Source organism: Chiloscyllium punctatum, chromosome 24 (genome assembly GCF_047496795.1).
Source record: "Chiloscyllium punctatum isolate Juve2018m chromosome 24, sChiPun1.3, whole genome shotgun sequence".
In the NCBI taxonomy this organism is placed as follows: Eukaryota; Metazoa; Chordata; class Chondrichthyes; order Orectolobiformes; family Hemiscylliidae; genus Chiloscyllium; species Chiloscyllium punctatum.
The window spans coordinates 2,914,874-2,937,296 of NC_092762.1; positions in this window are offsets into that span (position 1 = coordinate 2,914,874).

Below are 22,423 nucleotides of genomic sequence, written 5' to 3' on the forward strand. Positions count from 1 at the left end.
ATCTGTGGTGTCATGACCCTGGCTGTTGCTGATTTCCCCGAGAGGCCACCCCACCCATTCACCCCCAACAGAATTCCAACTGGTATACAGTATCTGTTTGAGAAGTGGATGATCACTGGGGACTCCTGTACTCCCTTGCTGAGCCTTTTATTTGGTTTGATGGTCACCCATTCCCTTAGTGCCTGTGTAACCCTCACCTGCAGTGTGACAAACTCACTAAAAGTGCTGTCCATAATATTCTCAGTATCATAGATGGTCCACAGTGAGTCCACTCACAGCTCCAGGTCTGAAAAGCTGTTTCCCAGGAGCGCAGATGGACATACTTCCTACACACATAGCCGTCAGGGACACTGGAAGCGTCCCTTATTTCCCACATTGTACTAGAGGAGCCCACCACGGGTCTGAAGGTTCCTGGCTCAATGTCTCTCTAGATTCAGCTAGTTACTCCCATTAAGAGAATTTTAAAGAGCTTTCAACCTTCCTTCACTTCAAACGTGTCCATTATAATCAATAGCCCCAATCTTTACTTAAGCTGATATATTATACTTTAAAAACTGTTAACAAATACTCCGCAATATCGCTTACAAATTGGCTGTTCCCATTGGGACCATGTGACATTCTGAATGGCCTGAACTAAAACTGAGTTTCAGTGTCACCTTCTCCCTCTTTCATCTCCCTCTGTTTTCACCCAACTCCAAAACATTCTCATTAAGCCAAGCAGCACTCAGCGTCAACATGGCATTCAGCAATTTCTGGATGAACAGATAATTGTCAGAATCTGGAAAATTCCACGTGAAAAGGTTACTGGAATTTGAGTCCAAAAGAAATTTTAATGGGAAATTTACAGGGACTTGAAAACAAGGAGTTCACAGGTTAAAATCATGAAGTGGTTGACTGGGTCTGAACATCACAGTTCCTGCAAAGAGTCGAGGTGTAGTTTGGATAAATCTATGTTCCCTCTCAGACCAATATCTCCTTCCCGGGCTGCACGGCCCAGAACAGAGCACATACCCCAAAGGTGATCCAACCATGAATTTGTACATTTTTCTGCTATTTGTTTGACAAAAATATGACAGTCTGGAATAGGGTGGTTCTGGAAAAGCACAGCAGTTCAGGCAGCATCCGAGGAGGAGTAAAATCGACGTTTCCGGCAAAAGCCATTCATCAGGAATAGAGACAGGGTGCCTGCAGTGTGGAGAGATAAATGAGAGGAGGGTGGGGGTGGGGAGAACGTAGGAAAGAGTACAATAGGTGATTGGGGTGATGCTGAAGGTAATGGGTCAGAGAGGAGCGTGGAGTGGATAGGTGGAAAGGAAGATAGGCAGGTAGGACAAGTCATGGGGACAGTGCTGAGCTGGAAGTTTGGAACTGGGGTGAGGTGGGGGAAGGCGAAATGAGGAAACTGGTGAAGTCTACATTGATGCCCTGTGGTTTAAGTGTTCAAAGGCGGAAGATGAGGCATTCTTCCTCCAGGCGTCGGGTGGTGAGGGAGCGGCGGTGAAGGAGGCCCAGGACCTCCATGTCATTGCTGAGTGGGAGGGGAGTTGAAATGTTGGGCCACAGGACATTGTTTTTACCTAAACGTATGAGCTACTTTTCGACAGACAGAACAGACAAACCTTTCTCGTTCCACAGTTAAATGCCAATGATATTCAGATCCTGATGACTCCGCTGACTGTAGAAACATGCTTTTGAGATCCCGGTCTCAATTATTCTTAATTAATATCTGATTTAAAAAAATCACAAGACAAAGCTCACAGTCAGTGCAAGATGAATATTAAAGACAAATATTTCCTTGGTATGTGTCTGATGTGTAAATGCTCCTCTTCAAATCGCCCCGCCCCCACCAAGGAAGAGGACATGTCCATGCGCCTCGCTGTACCTTGCCCCCAATAAAGATGGCGGCTATAACCCAGGACCTATCACTGCCTGAGGGCCGCAGACATTTTCCCATTTGCTGCAAACGTGGGAGCAGGAGTTTCTAATTCAGGACTAGCGACCTGTACAGAGTGTAATTAAACCCCTCCCAGTCTAAACTGGCACATTTCATTCGGTTTCCGCTGCCACTTCCCCTTTCCCGTTTCCATCTCCTTCACACACCAAGGGTCATTCCGGTACCTGTGACCCTTCCTTAGATCCGATTGTAGGAATTCTAAATTTTCCCAGCCACCGTGTGGAAACAGGGCCATCGACCCAACACGCTCACAACCACCCTCCGATTATTATCCCACCCAAACCCATTCCCCGACCCTATTATTCTACATTTCCCCTGACTCATGCACCTAAACTATGCATCCCAGAATGCTACGGGAAATGTAGCTTGGCCAATTTACCGAACTGGCATATCTTTGGACTGCAGGAGATAGGGGATAAAGAGTAAATAATAGGTTGAGATGGAGTGCAAAGAGAGACCAGAACATTTGGAAAGACAAAGGAGTGGATTACGATCTTGCTGGGAGGGTGCATAGCTGTTAATGGAGGGGACAGGAACCTGTGTCTGGCAGCATCTCAGTGGCAGTGGTGGAAATGGTGGCTGATTATCTAAGTCCTGCTGCAAAAAAGACCCTGAGCTTCCAGTTACCAGCTCTTTCACACACAAGACTGTTCCCTGGCCAAAATCTCTGTCTCAAGCTTACTGCAGTGTTCCAGTGAAACTTGATGCAAGCTGGCAGAACACTCCAGAACATACCAAATTGCCTCCTCTTTCAAGGATTCACAATTTCCCCTGCCATGTGGTCAACAATGCTCTCCAGTGTATCTCCTCCTCTTCCTGCACCTCTACTCTTGAACCCCACACCTCCAACGCAACAAGGATTGAACCCCCAGTCCTCACCTTCCACCCAGATCATCCTCTGCCAGTTCCACCACCTTCGATCAGACCGCACCATCAGAGATATATTTCCCTTCCCACCCCTTTCAGCATTCTACAAAGACCATTTCCTCTGGGACTCCCTCATTGGATCCATGCTCCCCACCAACCCACCCTCCACTCCCATCACCTTTGATTGCCAGTTCAAGAGGTGTAAAACCTGTGCCCACACCTTCCCTTCGCGGCAAATCACGGCACCAAAGGATCCTCCCAAATCCAGCAGAGATTTCCCTGCACGTCCAGATAACTCACCTATTTTATCCTTTGCTCTCGATGTGGTCTCCTCTACATTGGGGAATCAGGACGTCAACTTGATTCAGAGAACATTTCTGGAACACATGCACCAAACAACTCCACCACCCTCTCAACGACCACTTCAACGCCCTCCCCCACTCCACCAAGGACATGCAGGTTCTGGGCTGCCTCCATCGCCAAATCCCAGCCACCCGACGCCTGGAAGAATAACACCTTATCTTCCACATTAACCCTTCAACCACACGGCATCAAGGTTTGCTCATCTCCCCTCCCCCCACCTTATCTCAGATCCAACCCTCCAACTCGACACTGGCCTCTTGACCTGTCCCACCTGTCCATCTTCCTTCCCAATTATCCATTCCAACCTCTCATCATTACCTCCCATCTACATCTACCTATTGCCTTCCGAGTTCCCATCCCACCAACCCCACACACCCCTCTTATTTACCTCTCAGCCCTCTTACCTTTGGAGAGCTGATGAGTTAAGCAGCCTCCTTTCTGCATTAACAATTCTGTGAACATTTCATTCTGAGCCCTCTAAGGAAATATCAGGGCAGGGTTTGTGAAGAGGTCAGATTGAATGAGGGTCTCAGTGAACAAAAGTGAGACACAGATACAGAGAGGTTTTGGGATGGATTGAATCAAATGTTATCAATTTGCACAGCTGCTAACATTACAGAAGTTACAAAGGGGAGTGATCAAGAGAGTGGAATTACAGCAGCAAATAAATCTTAAACATTTATGCAGCTTTAGGGGATGCTGGGTAAAGATACCACAGTTAGTGCTGATTTCATTCCAGACGCATCGGCCAGAGCACACAATCCTTGCTGTGTCTACCATATTGATCTCTTTAAGATTTTTGTTCATTTGAAGTGTTTCATGTTCAGATAGACCAGAGAAGACAGCTTCATTCTCCTCAATGTCTTCTGCCAAGGCAATGCTGCTGTTAGAATTCAAGTCACTATGGCGTGTTACTGGCTGCTTCATGGACTGGAACTGGCAATTGAGACTGAAAGGTTACCGTATAAAATATCTTCAATTCTATTGCCAGATTGCCAGACACGAGGGGTTTTAAGAAAAAGAATTTAAATGATGGGCACTGAGTGTCAGAGTGCCTACTGTTGTGGGGACAATCTGTTTAGATACAATCTAATGGTAATTGTTAGAATTGACTTATCCTGGCTCCAGAGAAGTGGGCAGAGCATTATAACGGTCATCGAAGATGGTAGCAAATTTCCCAGAGGTTACAAATCGTAAATGACAGATTAGGCATGAGTTCTGCTGGTAAAGTGTATAAATTTATTCAAAATGGCTCCAATTTACTTTCAGAAACAAGTGAGAGAAAAGCACATTGCTGAGGCCTTTGCAGTAGTCCAAATTTAGAAATTCAGGAGAGCTGGTGTTGGGAGTTGTAGTAATGATAGGGAAAAACTTGTTTCACACAGAGAGAGAGTTCACACATGGAAAACTCAACTTTAACATGACATCAACTGCAGAGTCGTCCAATTCTGCAGGTCCTGATCCTTATCATTAATATAAAAGGGGAAAGGAGTATTCCTAGCTCAGAGAAATCATTCCCATGTTAGGCAATTTGTCGAATATTTAACCGGTCATGTGATCTGGGAAGACACCAATGTAACGGGACCAGGGCGAAGTTGTGTAAATGTGAAGAAATTTACCTTCCCCTCCCAGTGGGACACTCACTGACACAGTCACACTGGGGAGAGGCTGTTCACCTGCCTCACGTATGGGAAGGGATTTACTCGATCTTACAATCTGCTGAGGCACCAGAGGGGGCACAATGGATTTAGATCCTTTTCCTGCTCCATGTGTGGGAAAGGATTCACTCAGTCCTCTGGTCTGCTGAAACACCAGCGAGCTCACTTTGGAGAATGACCATTCACTTGCTCCCAATGTGGGGAGAGATTCACTCAAATGCACCACCTGCTGAGACCCCAGTGAGCCCACACAGGGGAGAGGCCATTCAGATGGTCAGTGTGTGAGAGGGGATTCAGTGATTTATCGTGACGCCCTGAGACTCCAGTAAGCACCCATTAGGGGAGAAGCCATTCAGATGGTCAGTGTCGTGAGGGGATTCAGTGATTCATCCTGATTCCCTGATACACCAGTGAGTGGATAGGAGCTGTTTCCCTCTCTGTGTGACAAGGGATTTGCTGAGACTCAACACGACTGAGAGACCAGTGAGTGCACACAGGGAAGTGGTCATCCCCCTGCTCCGTGTGGTGTAGAGTTCACACATCACTGCAGGACTCGGATTCTGCAGTTACTGTCCATCAGAGTCAGGAGTGGACCTTATACACGATCACACTGCTGGAGTATTGATGTTGCTGTTGTTAACCACATTAACTGGGCTGGAGTTGACTGAATTTATATTGCCACTTTCTGAACCTCAGGATGCCTCTCTGGGCAGTAGGTCACCACAAACAGCAATGTGACAAAGAGCAGGATTCATCTGTATTGATTTAAATTGTGATCATAGCACTGCTGTCTCAAAGCACCAGGTAAAAGGTTAGAGTCCAGCCTTGGTCAACGGCCTATGTGGGGTATCCACATTCTCCCCATTATAGTGTGGGTCCCCTCCATGTGCGCTGGTTTTCTCCCACAATTCAAAGATATGCAGGTCAGGTGGATCGGTCGTCATAAATTGTCCACAGTGTTCAGAATTTGCAGACTAAGTGGATCAGCCATGGGAAATGCAGTGTTACAGGGATGGAGTGCTCCGGGCGGGATGTTCTTCAGATGGTTGGTGGGATTTGATGGACCAATGCTCTCCTTCCACACTGTAGGGATTATATTCTATGATTGAGGATAAAGAATATCCTCAGGGTTTCCTTGGAGGAGGTGCATGTGGTGTGTCTCAATGCTCTCTATGACATTAGATAGAGGTGGGCACCGCAGGGGATACAGTGCATTATCTCCACCGCCACCGCCACCCCTCACCCCCAACTCTACTTTGATTTGGTCCCTTCCCACTCTGTCACTTGTAATGGTTTGCTTTGCCCATAATGGCCTTTGTTTGTAAATATTCAACTGATAACACTGGTGTGCTACTGCTGGTGATTATATGTTAACAAAAAGCAAAATAATGGAATAATGATGTTGATGGTGGGAAGGTTGCTCAGCTGGGTGAGATAACACGTCTGGGTAGGAGAAATGGGACAAAAATGCTTCACAGCTCACAGAACAAAAACTGAAAGTAGTTAAATCAAATCAAAGGTTCAGAGAGGTTTCCCACACAAAGGTTTAATTAAAAACAAATTCACAAACCTTGCGTGAAAAACAAATGTTAAATAAAATCTATCAAACCATCCCTCACTGAAAACAGAGGTGGAAGTCCAATCTCCTGCAGAATCCCTGCCCACTTCTTCCTACCCGGGCTCCATGGCTATATACATACCTGGGAGATAGCAGCAGGAGAAGGCCATTCGACCTTTGAATCTGGCTCCACCATTCAATGGGAAACAGCTGACCATCCAGCTCAGTCTCCTGTTCCTGCTCTGTTCCATTCCGCTTTCATGACTTTACCTTGAAGAACTATATTTCAGTCCTCCTTGGGCTTCACTGCCTTTTATACCAGTGATGTTGCTGTGTTCTTGCTGGGTGTAGGCAGGGGTAATGTGATGGTGCTGCCTCCTGGAGGACACACTCAGCATCCCTCATCATCCTGCAGTAACATCAACCGGGTTTCAGCAACTCGAGATAGAACCCATTTCCAGGATATGGGCATCACTGGCTCAGCCAGCATTTATACCCCATCACTAGGTACCATTGAGAAGATGGTAGTGAGCTGCTGTCTTCAACCATTCACAGTCTATTTGGCACAGATAGAACGACAATGCTGGGAGGGAGAGTGTTACAGGATTGTGCCGGTGTGATTCTCCATCTTTGGTTCTTCAAATATTGGTTAACTTAATCACCATCTGCACATGATTTTGAGATTTCAGTCTGCAAATCTTCACCATCTAGCACCCTGTATAAAGGAATATGCACAGATTAGAAATTCAGAGCAGACTATTCTAGTTTCTCTGAAATATCGTTTACCCCTTTCTTCCCCCAAAGCTGCAACCCTCCAGCCCACTTACTCTCTCCCACCATTCTGACTCTGCTGCCGCTAATGTACACCCTCCCCATTCTCATGGAGTTACTGATAAACAGATCCATGCCACCACTTCCCATCCTGGTTAGACTCTGCACCCTTTCTGGGTTTACTTGCTTTCCCTTCAGTTGCTGCAAGTCAATAATGTAAGAGCAGAATGAAACAGACGGAAACAGAAAGGGAGGTGGCAGATCCTGGACAGAAGAGGAACCTTCAGTCTGGGAGAATGGGTCAGATTCTTCCTTGTTTCCCATTAGTCTATTCCCAGCATTACAATGAACTGGGAATGGAGAGTGGTCCCACGAGGCTGTAGTGATACTTTGACCCCCCCCCAACTGATCAATACTACAAGCAGATACGTTCCTCCTCTAGCCAATCACAGTGTGAAATACTTTCCCTTAATTACCCCAAAACCCGCCCACATTCTGTACATGAACAGTGCCAGTTTTCCCCACACACCTGTGGTTCCTGCCTCAGGAATTATGGGAGTTACAGTCCCCATGAAGTCACTGGAGCCCTGTCTCTGGAAAGTGAATGAAACGTGTGGGGTGGAAAGGTGTTGTGTATAGGATCCCCATTCAGACAGACAGGACATATGGCTTGTCACTGGGTTTTCCTGAGACATCTGGTTAGACAACCCAATTTCTGACGTAAGGAATATAGATTCAGTCAATTGCGGGGTGGAGGGGTCAATAAGGGGAAGCAGTTTTAGAGGTGGCTCAGTGGCTAGCACCTCTGCGTCACAGCTTCAGAGACCCTGGTTTGATTCAAGCCTTAGGTGACCGTGTGGAGTTTACACGTTCTCCCAGTGGCTGCATGGTTTTGTTCGGTGTTCCAGTTTCTTCCCAAAGTCCAAAGACGTGCAGGTTAGGTGGATTAGCCATGCTAAACCACAGTGTCCATGCATGTGCAGGTTAAGCAATTAACCATGGGAAATACTGGGAATGGGTGAATCTGAATTATAGGGTTGGTGTGGACTCGATGGATGAATACCCTGTTTCTGCACTATAGGGACTCTATTCTATTCTCATGAAGAAGAATGTACCTATCTCGATGTGTTGTGAATCTGTGGAATTCCCTATTCAAAACACAGTGGATGCCAAGACAATGAGCAAATTTAATGGTCAGATACAGATGTTTAATTGCAATGAGCTGAAGGGTGAGAGAGAGAGAGCAGGCGGGAAAATCCAGCTGAGACCGAGGTGAGCTCAATCATCATGGTATTAAATGGTGGAGTTGATTCGAAGGGCTGCATTGCCTCTCCTGTGCCCAGTGCTTATCTTCTTACGGTAATAACCAGAAAGATGAATCCAAAACTCACCATCTTCACCAAAGGAGATTTTCGGAAAATGTAGGATAGTCAAGTGGAATAGTATTCAAAACTGAGATAGTGAGGAAGTGTGTAGAAGATAATGATTTTGCAATTTTAAACTTAGGGGTAACAGTGATTTATGGTTATAGACTGTGTGGTACATTCACACAGTCCAGAATACTCTGTTGTGAATATCTATTCTGTAATTTATTACAAAGCCAAGGTCACTGATAATGAAAACCAAAACACCCAGGAAACATCGCCTCACCTCATAATCTGACAAAAACCGCGTGATAAATCTGGTTGAATTTCGAACACAGATGGAAAGCGGGAAGATTAAATCCAGTCCGAAGATCCTGTGCTAAAACAAAGAAGACTACAAAAGGATGAGGCAGGAGTTGGTAATGTAGACTGGAAGCAAAGACTTTACAGTGGGATAGTTTACAGACAGTGGAGGAATATCAAAGCAATTTTTTGAAGTGCTCAGCAAAAGTATCTATCAGTGAAAATAAAGGACTTAGGAAAAGGAGTAATCTGCCGGGGGTGTCGAAGGAAATAAGGGAGTCTATCAAATTGAAACAGAAGGCATACAAATTGGCAATGACCAAGGAGAAAGTAGGAGATTAGAAAAACATCAAAGGTCAACTGAAAGCTTGAAGGGATTGGGTATAAATAGTGATGAGTAGCTATCCCCAGGGCCAGAATAGCAGTTTACACTGCTAGAGGGAAACCTATTGTTTGGTGAACATATGGCCTCTGTAATTGTTGAAGCATTTAGCAGTTACCAGAGAGATCATCCTGATCAAGTTCAAAATCACAGCACACTCCAAAAGCTTGTACTTCCAAATGAACCTGTCGGACTATAACCTGGTGTTGTGTGGTTTTCAACTTTGTCCACCCCACCCCAAGCCCGGCTCCTCCACATCAGCATCCCAATAGACAGCCCCACTGAAACTGAAGTGCCTGTCAGGTACTTGAGGGAGCCACGGGGGGTGGGGGAGGGGTGTGTGGTTTAACCACAGAGTTGAACTGAACTAGACTTTTTAAACTGTTGTTGCCATGGAGATATTCCTGAGAGACAGTCTCTATGCAAAGTCACAAATCAGAAAGGTAGAGGAATGGGAGCCGTACATCGGACCTGATGCTGCCTAAAGGCGTTTTGCACGTAAAATACCCAGGTAACTACCATGTCTCATCAATAAATACTCAAAGAAGACCTCTCAGCGTTCTGTGCCTTGTAATTCCTATCCAGCAGGGTTCAGGAATATGAGTACACAGCAGTCAGTCTTCACAGTGGAGAATACGAAGAACATGCCAGTAATTGATAAGGAGACTGAGGAAGGTGAGGACCTAGATAATAACCATTATCGTGAAAGAGTTAGAGCTGGGCAAGCTCATGGAGTTAAAGGTAGACAAGTCTCATTGCCCTGATGGAATACATCCCAGGATACCAACAGAGTTAGTGGGAGAAATAGCAAATGCACTTAGTTATAGCATCTTACAGCAGAGACAGGCCCTTTGGCCCAAAATTGCCCATACCGATCAGAATGTCTATCCATGCTGACCCCATTTCCCTGCACTTGGTCCATCTGCTTCTGAAATTTTGCAATCCATGTATTTGTCCAAATACCTTTTACATGTTATTAGTGTATCCGCCTCAACCACTTCCACTGGCAGCTCAGTCCATATACATACCACCCTCTGTGTAAAACAGTTGCCCTTTAGCTTCCCTTTTATTCTTTCTCCTCTAACCTTCAACTGATGCCCTCCAGTCCTTGGTTCCCTGGGAAAAAGACCGAGTGCATTCACCTTACCCATGCCCCTCATGGTCTTATACACTTCTATAAAATATTCCCCCTCGGTTTCCTCTGCTCTAAACAAAAAAGTCCTCGCTTGTCCAACCTCTCCCTGTAACTCAGATCCCTGAGCCCTGGCATCATCCTTGTAAATTTCTTCTGCACCTTTTCCAGTTTAATAACTGAAACCTACACTGCATTCATCACATTTCCAGTGTTTCCCCACGGCACTGGAACTGACGGGACAACGCCAATGGATTACAATCCATGATCGATAATTCACTCCATTACAACAATCCCATTTTCATAGCTTCTGCCATGATGCAGGAATCCTTTTGTCTTTCTGGTTTCGTGGTTAATTGTCCTCATACAGAACCAGTGGCTTAACTGTTCCTGGGAGATGTGCCATGATTTTTTAGACTTTCAAGAACCAATGAAATCTCTCTCCACAGTCCCCACGCTAACATGGACTTCACTGTCTCAGTACATTTTTCCCAATCACACTGAGATTTGAAATATTCGTCCACGGACAGAATACACTCCTTTCCATCCAGATGAAAAGGTCAATGATATTCAGATCGGCACGGATCAAGTAACCATCAGATCTGAACATGAAGTTCAATTTGAATTTCTCAACTGCAAATCCCCCCTTTCAGTACTGCACAACAGAGAAAACAGAAAGTGCTGGAAATCCTCAGCAGGTCTGGCAGCACCTGAAACGCTGACAGATGCAGGAAACATTGCAGCCTTGAAGCAGTGGTTAGATTATCACACCAGGCACGTGCGCTTGATGGCCAGTTTTTAAAAGATTGGGGGCATTGTGTTCAACGGTTTTATACCAGAGACTCTGACCTCATTTGATTCCATGTTTCTCTGCGATTCCCTCTTTTTTCGGAAGCAGGCAGGAGTAGGAAGCAGTAGAGAATGTAAATGATGGGTGACCTTCCTAGTGAGAGGATTCGTGTATAGTAGCAGGGATCCCTTTCTGGAAGGGCCTTGGTGAGACCACACCTGGAGTACTGTGTATACCTTTGTTCCCCTTTCCCAAGGAAGGCTCTCCTGGTTATTGAGAGAGTAAAGGAGGGTCACCAGCATGAGTCCTGAGATGTGGAGATAGTTATGGGCTGCAGATGCTGGAAGTCAGAGTCCATAAGTCAGGGTCACTCTCTCCCTCTCTCTATGACGCCCCCCTCTCTCCATCTCGCTTCTCTCCCTCTCTGTCTCTCTCTCTCCACTCTATCCCACTCTCTCCCGTATCTCTCTCTCTTGCCCCACTCTTTCTTTGGCACATCTCTCTCTCTCACCACCTCTCTCCCTCATTCACTCTTGCCTCATCGCTCTCGCTTCCTCTCTCACCCCTCTGTCTCTCGCCTCCTCTCTCTCTCTCTCACCCATCTCTCATTGCTTTACCTCTTGCTCGCCCCGCCTCTCCATCTCACTATCCCTTCTCTCTCGCTCCGGCTCTCTCTCACACTTTCACTTTCCCCCATTCTTTCACTGTAGCCCTCTCTGTCTATCCTGCCCCCTCCTCTCTCTCTACCAATGCTCTCTCTCTCGACCATCTCTCTCTCTCGTGTTCACTCTCTCTCTGTCTCTTACTCTCTCTCTCTTGCCCCCTCTCTCCGTCTCTCTAGCACCTCTCTCTCTCGCCGTCTCGTTCTCTCGCTGTCCCTCTCACGCGCTCGCTCGCTCACTTGCTCGCCCAAATTGTTCATCTCTCTGTGTCTCCTGCTCTCGTTCTGGCTCTCTCTCGCAGTCGCCCTCTTCTCACTCGCCCTCTTCTCACTCGCCCTCTTCTCACTCGCCCTCCTCTCACTCGCCCTCCTCTCACTCGCCCTCATCTCTCTCACCCCCTCTCTCTCTCTCTCGCCCCCCCTCCCTCTCAGACTCGCGCCCCCTCTCTCCCTCGCCCCCCCGTCCCCCTCAGACTCGCCCTCTCTCTCTTGCCCCCTCCCTCTCACTCTCGCCCACTCCTTCTCTCACTCACCCCACTCCCACTTTCTCTCGCCCCCTCCCACTCTCTCTTGTAGCCCTCCCTCTCTCTTGACCCCCTCTCTCTCACCCCCTCCCTCTCTCACTCGCCCCCTCCCTCTCAGACTCGCCCCCTCTCTCTCGCCCCTCTCCCTCTCAGACTCGCCCCCTCCCTCTCTTTCTTGCCCCCCTCCCTCTCACTCTCGCCCACTCCCTCTCTCTCTCGCCCCACTCCCACTTTCTCTCGCCCCTTCCCACTCTCTCTTGTACCCCTCCCTCTCTCTCGAACCCCTCTCTCTCACCCCCTCCCTCTCTCTCGCCCCCTTTCTCTCTCTCTCGTCCTCTCTCCCTCTCTCTCACTCCTCTCTCTCTCTCGCCCCCTTCCTTCTCTCTCATCCCTCTCTCTCGTCCCTCTCTCTCTCTCCCTCGCCCCCTCCCTCTCTCTCTCTCTTGCCACCGCCCGTTCTCTCTCGTCCGCCTCCAATCTCTCTCGCCCCCTCCTCTCTCTCTCGCCCACCCCCTCCCTCTCTCTCTTGCCTCCCTCCCTCTCACTCCCCCTCTCTCTCTCACTCCCTCCCTCTCTCTCGCCCCCCTCCCATCCCTCTCGTCCCCTCCCTTCCTCTCTCTCGCACCCTCCCCCTCTCTCTCTCTCCCCTCCCTTTCTCTCTCTCTCGCCTCCTCCCTCTCTCTCTTGCCTCCTCCCTATCTCTCTCTCACCCCCTCCATCTCTGTAAATCCCCCATCTCTCTTGCCCCGTCCCTCTCTCTCTCATCCCCTCCCTCTCACTCTCTCGCCCCAACCTCTCTCTCTCTCACGCCCTCCCTCTCTTTTTCTCGCCCCCCTCCCTCTCGCTGTCTCTTGCCCCCTCCCTCTCTCTCTCATCCCCCTCCCTCGCTCTCCTGTCCCCCTCCCTCTCTCGCTCGGACCCTCCCTCTCACTCTCTCTCTTGGTCCCTCCCTCTCTCTCATCCCTCTCTCTCTCTCTCGACCCCTCCCTCTCTCTGTCTCACCCCCGCCCGCTCTCTCGTCTGCCTCCCTCTCTATCTCGCCTGTCCCCTCTCTCTCTCGACCTGCCCCCTCTCTCTCTCAACTAGCTCCCTCTCTCTCTTGCCCCACTCCCTCTCTATCTCGCCACCTCCCTCTCTCGCCCTGTCCCTCTCTCTCCCTCTTGCCCTCCCTCCCTCTCTCTCGTCCCTCCCTCTCTCTCTTGCCCTCCCTCTCTCTCTCGCCCCGCCCTCTCTTTGTCGTCCCCGCCCTCTCTCTTTCGTACCCTCCCTCTCTCTCTCTCGCCTGTCCCCTCTATCTCTCGCCCCACTCCCTCTCTCTTTCTCGCTCCACTTCCTCCCTCTCTCACCCCACTCCCTCTCTCGCCCCCTCCCTCTCTTGCCCCCTCCCTCTATCTCTCTCGCCCCTTCGAATTCTGTATCGCCCCTCCCTCTCTCTCTCGTCCTCCCTCTCTCTCTCTCTCTCTCTCTCTCCCTCTCTCTCTCTCTCTCCCCCTCCCTCACTCTCGCCCCCTCCCCCTCTCTCTTGCACTCCCTCTCTCTCTCGCCCCTTCGCTCTCTCTCCCTCGAACTCTCTCTCGCCTCTCCTTCACTCACTCTCGCCCCTCCTTTTCTCTCTCGCCCTCCCTCTCTCTCTCGCCCCCCCTCTTTCTCTTGCCCGCCCTGTCTCTCTCGTACCCTCCCTCTCTATCTCGCCTGCCACACTCTCTCGCACCCTCTCTCTCTCCCCCTCCCCCTCTCTCTCCCCATCCCTCTTTCTAACTCGCCCCTCCCTCTCTCGCTCGCCCCATTCCCTCTCTCTCTCGCACCCCCTCCCTCTCTCTCGATCCCCCTCTCTTGCCCCCCTCTCTGTCTCGCCCCCTCCCGCTCTCTCTCTCTCCTCTCCCTCTCTCTCTCACCCTCTCTCTCTCTCTCACCCTCTCTCTTTCTCTCTCACCCCAGACTCTCTCGCCTCCCCTCTCTCGATCCCTGTCCCCTCTCGCTGTCGAGCCCCTCCCCCTCTCTGTCTCGACGCCCTTCCTCTCTCTCTCTCGCCTGCCCCCTCTCTTTCTTGCCCCGCTCGCTCTCTCTCGACCACCTCCCTCTCTCTCTCGCCCCCCTCCATCTCTCTCTCACCCCCTCCCTCTCTCTCGCACTCCTTTTCTCTCCCACCCTCCCCCTCCCCTATCTCTCTTTCGCCCCCTCTCTCTCGTCACCTTTGCTAACTCTCTCTCGCCCCCTCACACTTACTCTCACCCCTCTCTTAATCTCTCTCGCCCCCCTCCCTCTCTCTTTCGCCCCCTCCCTCACTCTCTCTCTCACCCCCCTCCCTGTCTCTCTCGCCCCCATTTCTCTTTCTCTCTCGCCCCCTCCCTCTCTCTCTCTCGCCACCTCACCCTCTCTCTCGCCTAGCTTTCTCTTTCTCGAATATTCCCTCCATCTCTCTCTCTTGCCACCCTCGCCTTCTCTCTCGCCCCCACTCTCTCTCTCGCCCCCTCCCACTCTCTCTCGCCACCCCTCACTCTCTCTCTTGACCATCACTCTCGCTTGCCTCCTTCCTCTCTCTCTCACCCCTCCCTCTCTCGCCCTCTCCCTCTCTCTCACGCCCTCTCCGTCTCTCTCGCCCCTCCCTCTCTCTCTCAGCCGCCCTCCCTCTCTCTTGCCCCCTCCCTTTGTCTCTCTCGCCCCCCTTCTCTCTCGCCCCCCACCCTCTCTCTCTCTCGCCCCCTCCCTCTCTCTCCCTCGCCCCTCCTTCTCCCTCTCTCTCGCTCTCCCCCTCTCTCATCCCCGCCCTCTCTTTCTTGCCCCAGCCTCTCTCTCTCGTACCCTCCCTCTCTCTCTCGCCTGCCCCTCTCCCTCGCCCCCTCCCTCTCTCTCCCCTTCCCTCTCTCTATCTCGCAACCCTCCCTCTCTCTCTCGCCCCATTCACTCTCTCTCTCTCTCGCCCACTCCCTCTCTCTCTCTTGCCAACCCCCTCTCTCACTCACCTCTCTCTCACCCCCACCCCCTCTCTCTCATCTCATCCATCTCTCTCTCTCTCGACCCCTCCCTCTCTCTCACTCTCTCTCTCTCGTCCTTGTCCTCTCTCTCTTGCCCCCTCCGATTGTCTCTCGCCCCCTCCCTCTCTCTCTCACCATCTCCCTCTTTCTCGCTCTCGCCTTCTCCCTCTCACTGTTGCCCCTTCCCTCTCTCTCTCTCATCCCCTCCCTTTGTCTCTCTAGTCTACGCCTCTCCCTCTATCTCACCCACATCTCTCTTGCCCCCCTCACCCCCCTCGCTCGCTCTCTCGCCACCCTCCATCTCTCGTTCCCCCTCCCTCTCTCTCTCTCACCCCCTCCCTCTCTCTCTCTCTCGCCCATCCCTCTCTCTCTCGTCCCTCTCTCTCTCCTTCGCCCCCACCCTCTCTCTAGCCCCCTACACTCCTTCTCTCTCTCTCGTACCCTCCCTCTCTCTCTCTCGTCCGCCTCCCCCTCTCTCTCCCTTTCTCGTCCCCTCTCTCTCTCTTTCTCGCCCCACTTCCATTTTCTCTCGCCCCTCCTTATCTCTCACTCCCTACTCTCTCTTGGCCCTCCCTCTGTCTCTCTCCTTCCCTCTCTCTCTCACCCCCTTCTCTCTCTCTCTCTGACCCCCTCGCTCTCTTATCTCGCCCCCTTCCTCTCTCTCTCTCGCTCTCTCACTCTCTCGCTCTCACCCTCTCCCTCGCTCGCCCGCCCCTCTCACTCTAACTCTTGCACCTCCCTGTCTCTCTCTCGCCCCTCCCTCTCTCTCTCTCTACACCCCTTCTCTCTCACTTCCCTCTCTCTCTCTAGCCCACTCCCTCTCTCTCGCCCCCTGCCTCTCCCTCTCTCGCCCCCTCCCTCTCTATCGTCCCTCTCTCTCTCTGGCACCCTCCCTCTCTCTCTCTTTCTCACACACTCCCTCTCTCTCTGTCTCTCGCCCCCTCCCTCCCCCTCTCTCGCCCCCTCCCTCTCTCGCTCCTCCCTCCCTCTCTCGCCCCCTCCCTCTCTCGCCCCCTCCCTCTCTCGCCCCCTCCATCTCTCGTCCCCTCCATCTCTCTCGTCCCTCTCTCTCTCGCCCCTCCCTCCCCCTCTCTCGCCCCGTCCCTCTCTCTCTCTCGCCCATGCCCTCTCTCTCTCATCCCCCCTCTCTCGTCCCCCTCACTCTCTCTCTCTTGCCCCCCTCCCCTTTCTCTCCCACCCCCTCCATCTCTCTCTCGCCTCTCTCTCACTCTCTCTCGTCCCCTCCCTCTCTCTCTCACACCCTCCCTCTCTCGCCCACTCCCTCTCTCTCTCGCCCCTCCCTCTCTCTCTCACTCCCTTCCTCTCTCTCTCGCTCCCTCCGTCTCTCGCTGTCACCCTCTCCCTCTCTCTCTCAACCCATCCCTCTCTCTCTCTCACCCCCTCCTTCTCTCTCTCGTCCCTGTCTCTCTCTCGCCCACGCCCTCTCTCTCTCGCCCTCTCCCTCTCTCTCTCAACCCCTCTCTCTCTCTTGCCCACTCCCTCTCTCTCTCTTGCCCCCTCCCTCTCTCTCTCTCTCTCACCCCCTTCCCTCTCTCTCTCGCCCCCTCACTCTCTCGCCCCCTTCCTCTCTCTCTCGCTCTCTCCCTACCTCGCTCTCACTCTCTCCCTCTCTTTCTCACCCCATCCCTCTCTCGCTCTCACCCTCTCCCTCTCTCTCTCACCCCATCGCTCCCTCTCTCACCCCCATCCCTCTCTCTCGTGTCCCCTTCCTATCTCTCTCTCGCCCCCTCCCTCTCTCTCGCCCCCCTCGCTCTCTCTCTCTCGCCCTCCTCGGTCTCTCTCTCACGGACCCCTCCCTCGCTCTCTCGTCCCTCTCACTCTATCTCTCGCCCCTCGCCCCTCCCTCTTTCTCTCGCCCCCATCCTCCCTCTCTCTCTCGTCCCCTCCCTCTCTCTTGCCCCCCCGACTGTCTCTCGCCCCCTCCCTCTCTCTCTCCCCATATCCCAATCTCTCTTGCCCCTTTCCTCTCCCTCTCGTCTCCTCCCTCCCTCTCTCTCTCCCCTTCCCTCTTTCTCGCTCTCACCTTCTCCCTCTCTTGCCCCCTCCCTTTCTCTCTCTAGTCCACACCTCTCCGCCTATCTAACCCACATCTCTCTTGCCCCCACTCTCTCGCCCCCTCCCTCTCTCTCTCACCCCCTCCCTGTCTCTCGTCCCTTTCCCTCACACTCTCTCGCCATCACTCCCTCTCTCTCTCGGCCACTCCCTCTCCCTCTTGTCCGCCTCCCTCTCTCTCTTGTCCGCCTCCCTCTCTCTCTCGTCCCCCTCCCTCTCTCTCTCGTCCCCTCCCTCTCTCTCTCGCCCCCTCCCTTTCTCTCTCGCCCCCTCCCTCTCTCTCTCTCACCCCCTCCCTCTCATTAATCCCCATCTCTCTTGCACCGTTCCTCTCTCTCTCGCCTCCTCCCTCTCGTACTCTCGCCCCCTCCCTCTCTCTCTCGTGCACTCCCTCTCTCTCTCGCCTCCCTCCCTCTCTCTCTCTCTCTTTCTCTCACCCTCTCCCTCTCTCTGACTCTCTCGCTCCCGCCCACTCTCTCTCGCCCCCGCCCGCGCTCTGTCGTCCCCCTCCCACTCTCCCTTGCCCCCGCCCACTCTCTCTTAACCCCTCCCACTCTCCCTCGTCCTCCTCCCGCTCTCTTTCGTCCCCCTCCCTCTCTCTCTCACCCCCTCCCTCTTTCTCTCTCTCGCACACTCTTACTCCTTCTCTCGTCCCTTTCTCTCTTGCCCCCTCCCGCTCTCTCACTTGCCCCCACCTGCTCTCTTGTCTGCCTCCCTCTATCTCTCGCCTGCCCCCTCTCTCTCTCGCCCCCCTCTCTCTTGCACCCCTCTCTCTCTCGCCCCCTTCGCTCTCTCTCTCTCCTTCCACCTCAAACTCTCCCTCGCCCCTCCTGCTCCCTCTCTCTCACTCTCCCCCTCTCTCATCCCCGCCGTCTCTTTCTTGCCACGTCCTCTCTCTCTCACGTACCCTCCCTCTCTCTCTCTCGTGCACCTCCCCTCTCTCCCTCCCTCTCTCGTCCCCTCTCTCTCTTTCTCGCCCCACTTCCATTCTCTCTCGCCCCCTCCTTCTCTCTCACTCCCTACTCTCTCTTGGCCCTCCCTGTGTCTCTCCCCTTCTCTCTCTGTATCGCCCCTTCCCTCTCTCTCTCGCCCCCTTCTCTCTCTCTCTGACCCCCTCGTTCTCTAATCTCGCCCCTTCCTCTCTCTATCTCGCTCTCTCCCTCTCTCGCTCTCACCCTCTCCCTCGCTCGCCCGCCCCTCTCACTCTATCTCTCGAACCTCCCTGTCTCTCTCTCGCCCCTCCCTCTCTCTCTCTACACCCCTTCTCTCTCTTGTCCGTCTCTCTCTCGCACCCTCCAGCTCTCTTTCTCACACCGTCCCTCTCTCTGTCTCTCGCCCCCTCCCTCCCCCTCTCTTGCCCCCTCCCTCTTCCTCTCCTCCCTCTCTCTCTCGCCCATTTCCTCTCTCTTGCCCCCTGCCTCGCCCTCTCTCGCTCCCTCCCTCTCTGGCCCCCTCCATCTCTCTCGTCCCTCTCTCTGTCGCCCCTCCCTCCCCCTCTCTCGCCCCCCTCTCTCTCTCATCCCCCCTCTCGTCCCCCTCCCTCTCTCTCTATTGCCCCCCTCCCCTTTCTCTCCCACCGCCTCCATCTCTCTCTCGCCCCTCTCTCACTCTCACGTCCCGTCCCTCTCTCTCTCACCCCCTCCCTCTCTCTCTCTTGCCCCTCCCTCTCTCTCTCGCTCCCTTCCTCACTCTCTCGCTCCCTCCGTCTCTCGCTGTCACCCTGTCCCTCTCTCTCTCACCCCATCCCTCTCTCTCTCTCACCCCCTCCTTCTCTCTCTCGTCCCTGTCTCTCTCTCGCCCACGCCCTCTCTCTCTCCCCCTCCCTCTCTCTCTCTCTCTCTCACACCCCCTGCCTCTCCCTCTCTCGCCCCCTCCCTCTCTCACCCCCACCCTCTGTCTCAACCCTCTCTCTCTCTCGCCCACACCCTCTCTCTCTCGTCCCCCTCCCTCTCTCTCTCCCCCTCCCTCTCTCTCTCTCTCTCTCACACCCCCTGCCTCTCCCTCTCTCGCCCCCTCCCTCTCTCACCCCCACCCTCTGTCTCAACCCTCTCTCTCTCTCGCCCACACCCTCTCTCTATCATCCCACTTCCTCTCTCACTCCCCCCTCCCTCTCTCTCTCGCACCCTCCCTCTCTCTGTTTCATCCCCTCCCTCACTCTGTCTAGTCCACACCTCTCTCCCTATCTCACCCACGTCTCTCTTGTTTCCCCTCTCGACCCCTCCCTTGCTCTCTCGCCCCTTCCGTCTCTCGTCCCCGTCCCTCTCTATGTCACACCCTCCCTCTCTCACTCGCCTCCCCACCCTGTCTCTCTCTCTCACCCCCCTCTCTCACCCCTCCCCCTCTCTCTCTCGCCCCTCCCTCCCTCTCTCTCTCACCCCCTCTCTCTCTCGCCCCATCCCTCTCTCTCTCACTCGCTCACTCACTCTCTCTCTCGCCCGCCCACCCTCTCTCTCTCTCTCTCGCCCCCCTCTCTCTCTCTCTCGCCCCTCCCTCTCTCTCTCATTCCACTCCCTCTCTCTCTCGTCCGTCTCCTTCTCTCTCTCTCCAGCCCCCTCCCACTCTATTGCCCTCCCTTTCTCTCTCTCTCTCACGCGCCCCTCGCTCTCTCTCTCTTTCTCGCCCCCCTCTCTCTCACCCCCCTCCCTCTCTCTCTCACTCCCTCACCTCTTTCGCCCACGCCTTCTCTTTCTCGTCCCTCTCCCTCTCTGTCCCGCCCCCTCCCTCTCCCTCTCTCGCCCCCCTCCCCCTCCCTCTCTCGCCCCCTTCCCTCTCTCTCTCTTGACCCCTCCCTCTCTCTCTCGACCTTTCCTTCTCTCTCTCATCCCCTTCCTCTCTCTCTTGCCCCTTCCGCTCTCTCTCACCCCTCCCACTCTCTCTCGCTCCCTTCCGCTCCCTCTTGGACCCTCCCTCCCTCTCTCTCGTCCCCTCCCTCACTCTCTCTCGCCCCCTCCCTCTCTCTCTCTCGCCCCCTCTCTCTCTCGCCCCCTCCCTCTCTCTCTCTCTCGCCCCTCCCTCTCCCTCTCTCTCTCGCACAGTCACTCTCTCTCTCTCTCGCCCATCTCCCTCTCTCTCTTGTCCCTCTCTCTCTCTCGCCCCTGCTCTCTCTGTCACTTGTTCCCCGCCCTCTCTTTCTCATTCCCATCCGCCTCTCTTTTCCGCCTCCATGTCTTTCTTATCCTCCTCCCACACACTCTCTCTCGCCCCTCCCTCGCTCTCTCGCCCCGCTCCCTCTCTCTCGCACCTGCTCTCTCTCTCGCCTGCCCCACTCTCTCTCGCCCCGCTCGCTCTCTCTCTCTCATCCCCTCCCTTTCTCTCTCGTCACCTTTCCTCACTCTCTTGCCCCTTCCCGCTCTCGCTCTCACTCTTTCACTCTCTCTCTCACCCCATCCCTCTCTCTCTCTCACTCGCCACGTCCCTCTCTCTCTCTCTCGTCCCTGCCTATCTCTCTCTCACCACCCTCGCTCTCTCTCTCTCTCTCTCTCTCACCCCCCTCCCTCGCTCTCTCATCCCTCTCACTCTATCTCTCAGCCCTCTCTCTCTCGCCCCCTCCCTCTCTCTCTCTCTCTCTCCCCCTCCCTCTCTCTCTCCCCCTCCCTCTGCCTCTCTCACCCCTTCCCTCTCTCTCGTCCCTGTCTCTCTCGGCCACGCCCGTTCTCTCTCGCCCCCTCCCTCTCTCTCTCTCTCGCCCCTCCCTCTCCCGCCCCCCTGTCTCTCGTCCCTCCCACTGTCTCTCTCATTCCCCCTCCCTCTTTTACTCCCCCCTCCCTCTCTCTCGCGCCCTCCCTCTCTCCTCTTCGCTCCCTCCCTCTCTCACTCGCCCCCCCCCACTCTCGCCCGCCCCTCTTTCTCGTCCCTCACTCTCTCTCCACCCTCCCTCTCTCTCTCGCCCGCTCCATCACTCTCTCATCCCTCTCCCTCTCGCCCCCACCCTCTCTCTAGTCCCCCTCCATCTCTCTCTCTCTATCGTCCCCCTCCCACTTTCTCTCTCGTCCCCCTCCCCTCTCTCTCTCATCCCTCTCTCTCTCTCGCCCCATTGCACTCTCTCTCGTCTCCCCCCACTCTCTCGCCCACTCCCTCTCTCTCTCACTCGCTCTCTCTCTCGCCCCCTTCCTCTCTCTCTCACCCCCTCGCACTCTCTCCCCTTCCTCTGTCTCTCGCCCTCTCCCTCTCTCGCTCTCACCCGCTCCCCCCTCTCTGTCTCACCCCATCCCTCTCTCTCGCCCCCTCCCTCTCACTGTCACGCCCCCTCCCTCTCTCTCGCCCCCCCTCACTCTCTGTCTCTCGCCCCCCTCGCTCTCTCTCTCACTCGCCCCCCCTCGCTATCTCTCTCTCTCGCCCCCTCCCTCTCTCTCATCCCCCTTCCTCTCTCACTCCCCGTCCCTCTCTCTCTCTCGCACCCTCCCTCTCTCTGTCTCTTACCCCCTCCCTCTACCTCTCGCCCCTCCCTCTCTCCCTTCATTCCTCTCTCTCTCTCACCCCTCCCTCTCTCTCTCTCGCACACTCCATCTCTCTCTCTCGCCCGCCCAACCTCTCTCTCTCATCCCCCTCTCTCTCTCACACCCCTCCCTCTCTCTCTCACACCTCCCTCTCTCTCTCTCTCACCCCCCTCTCTCTCTCGCCCCATCCCTCTCTCTCTCCCTCTCTCTCGCACACTCCTTCTCACTCTCGCCCGCCCACCCTCTCTCTTTCTCACCACCCTCTCTCTCTCCCCCTCCCTCCCTCTCTCTCGCCCCCCCTCTCTCTCGTTCCCCTCCCTCTCTCTTTCGTTCCACTCCCTCTCTCTCTCATCCTTCTCCCTCTCTCTCTCGCCCCCTCCCTCACTCTATTACCCTCCCTTTCTCTCTCTCTTTCGTGCCACTCCCTCCCTCTCTCTCACCCCGCTCCCTCTCTCTCTCGCGCCCCCTCCCTCTCTCTCTCGTCCCCTCACTTTCTCTCTCGTTGCCCTTCCTCTCTCTCTTGACCCTTCCACCTCTCGCTCTCATGCTTTCACTCTCTCTCTCTCTCTCTCTCACCCCATCCCTCCCTCTAACTCGCCCCGACCCTCTTTC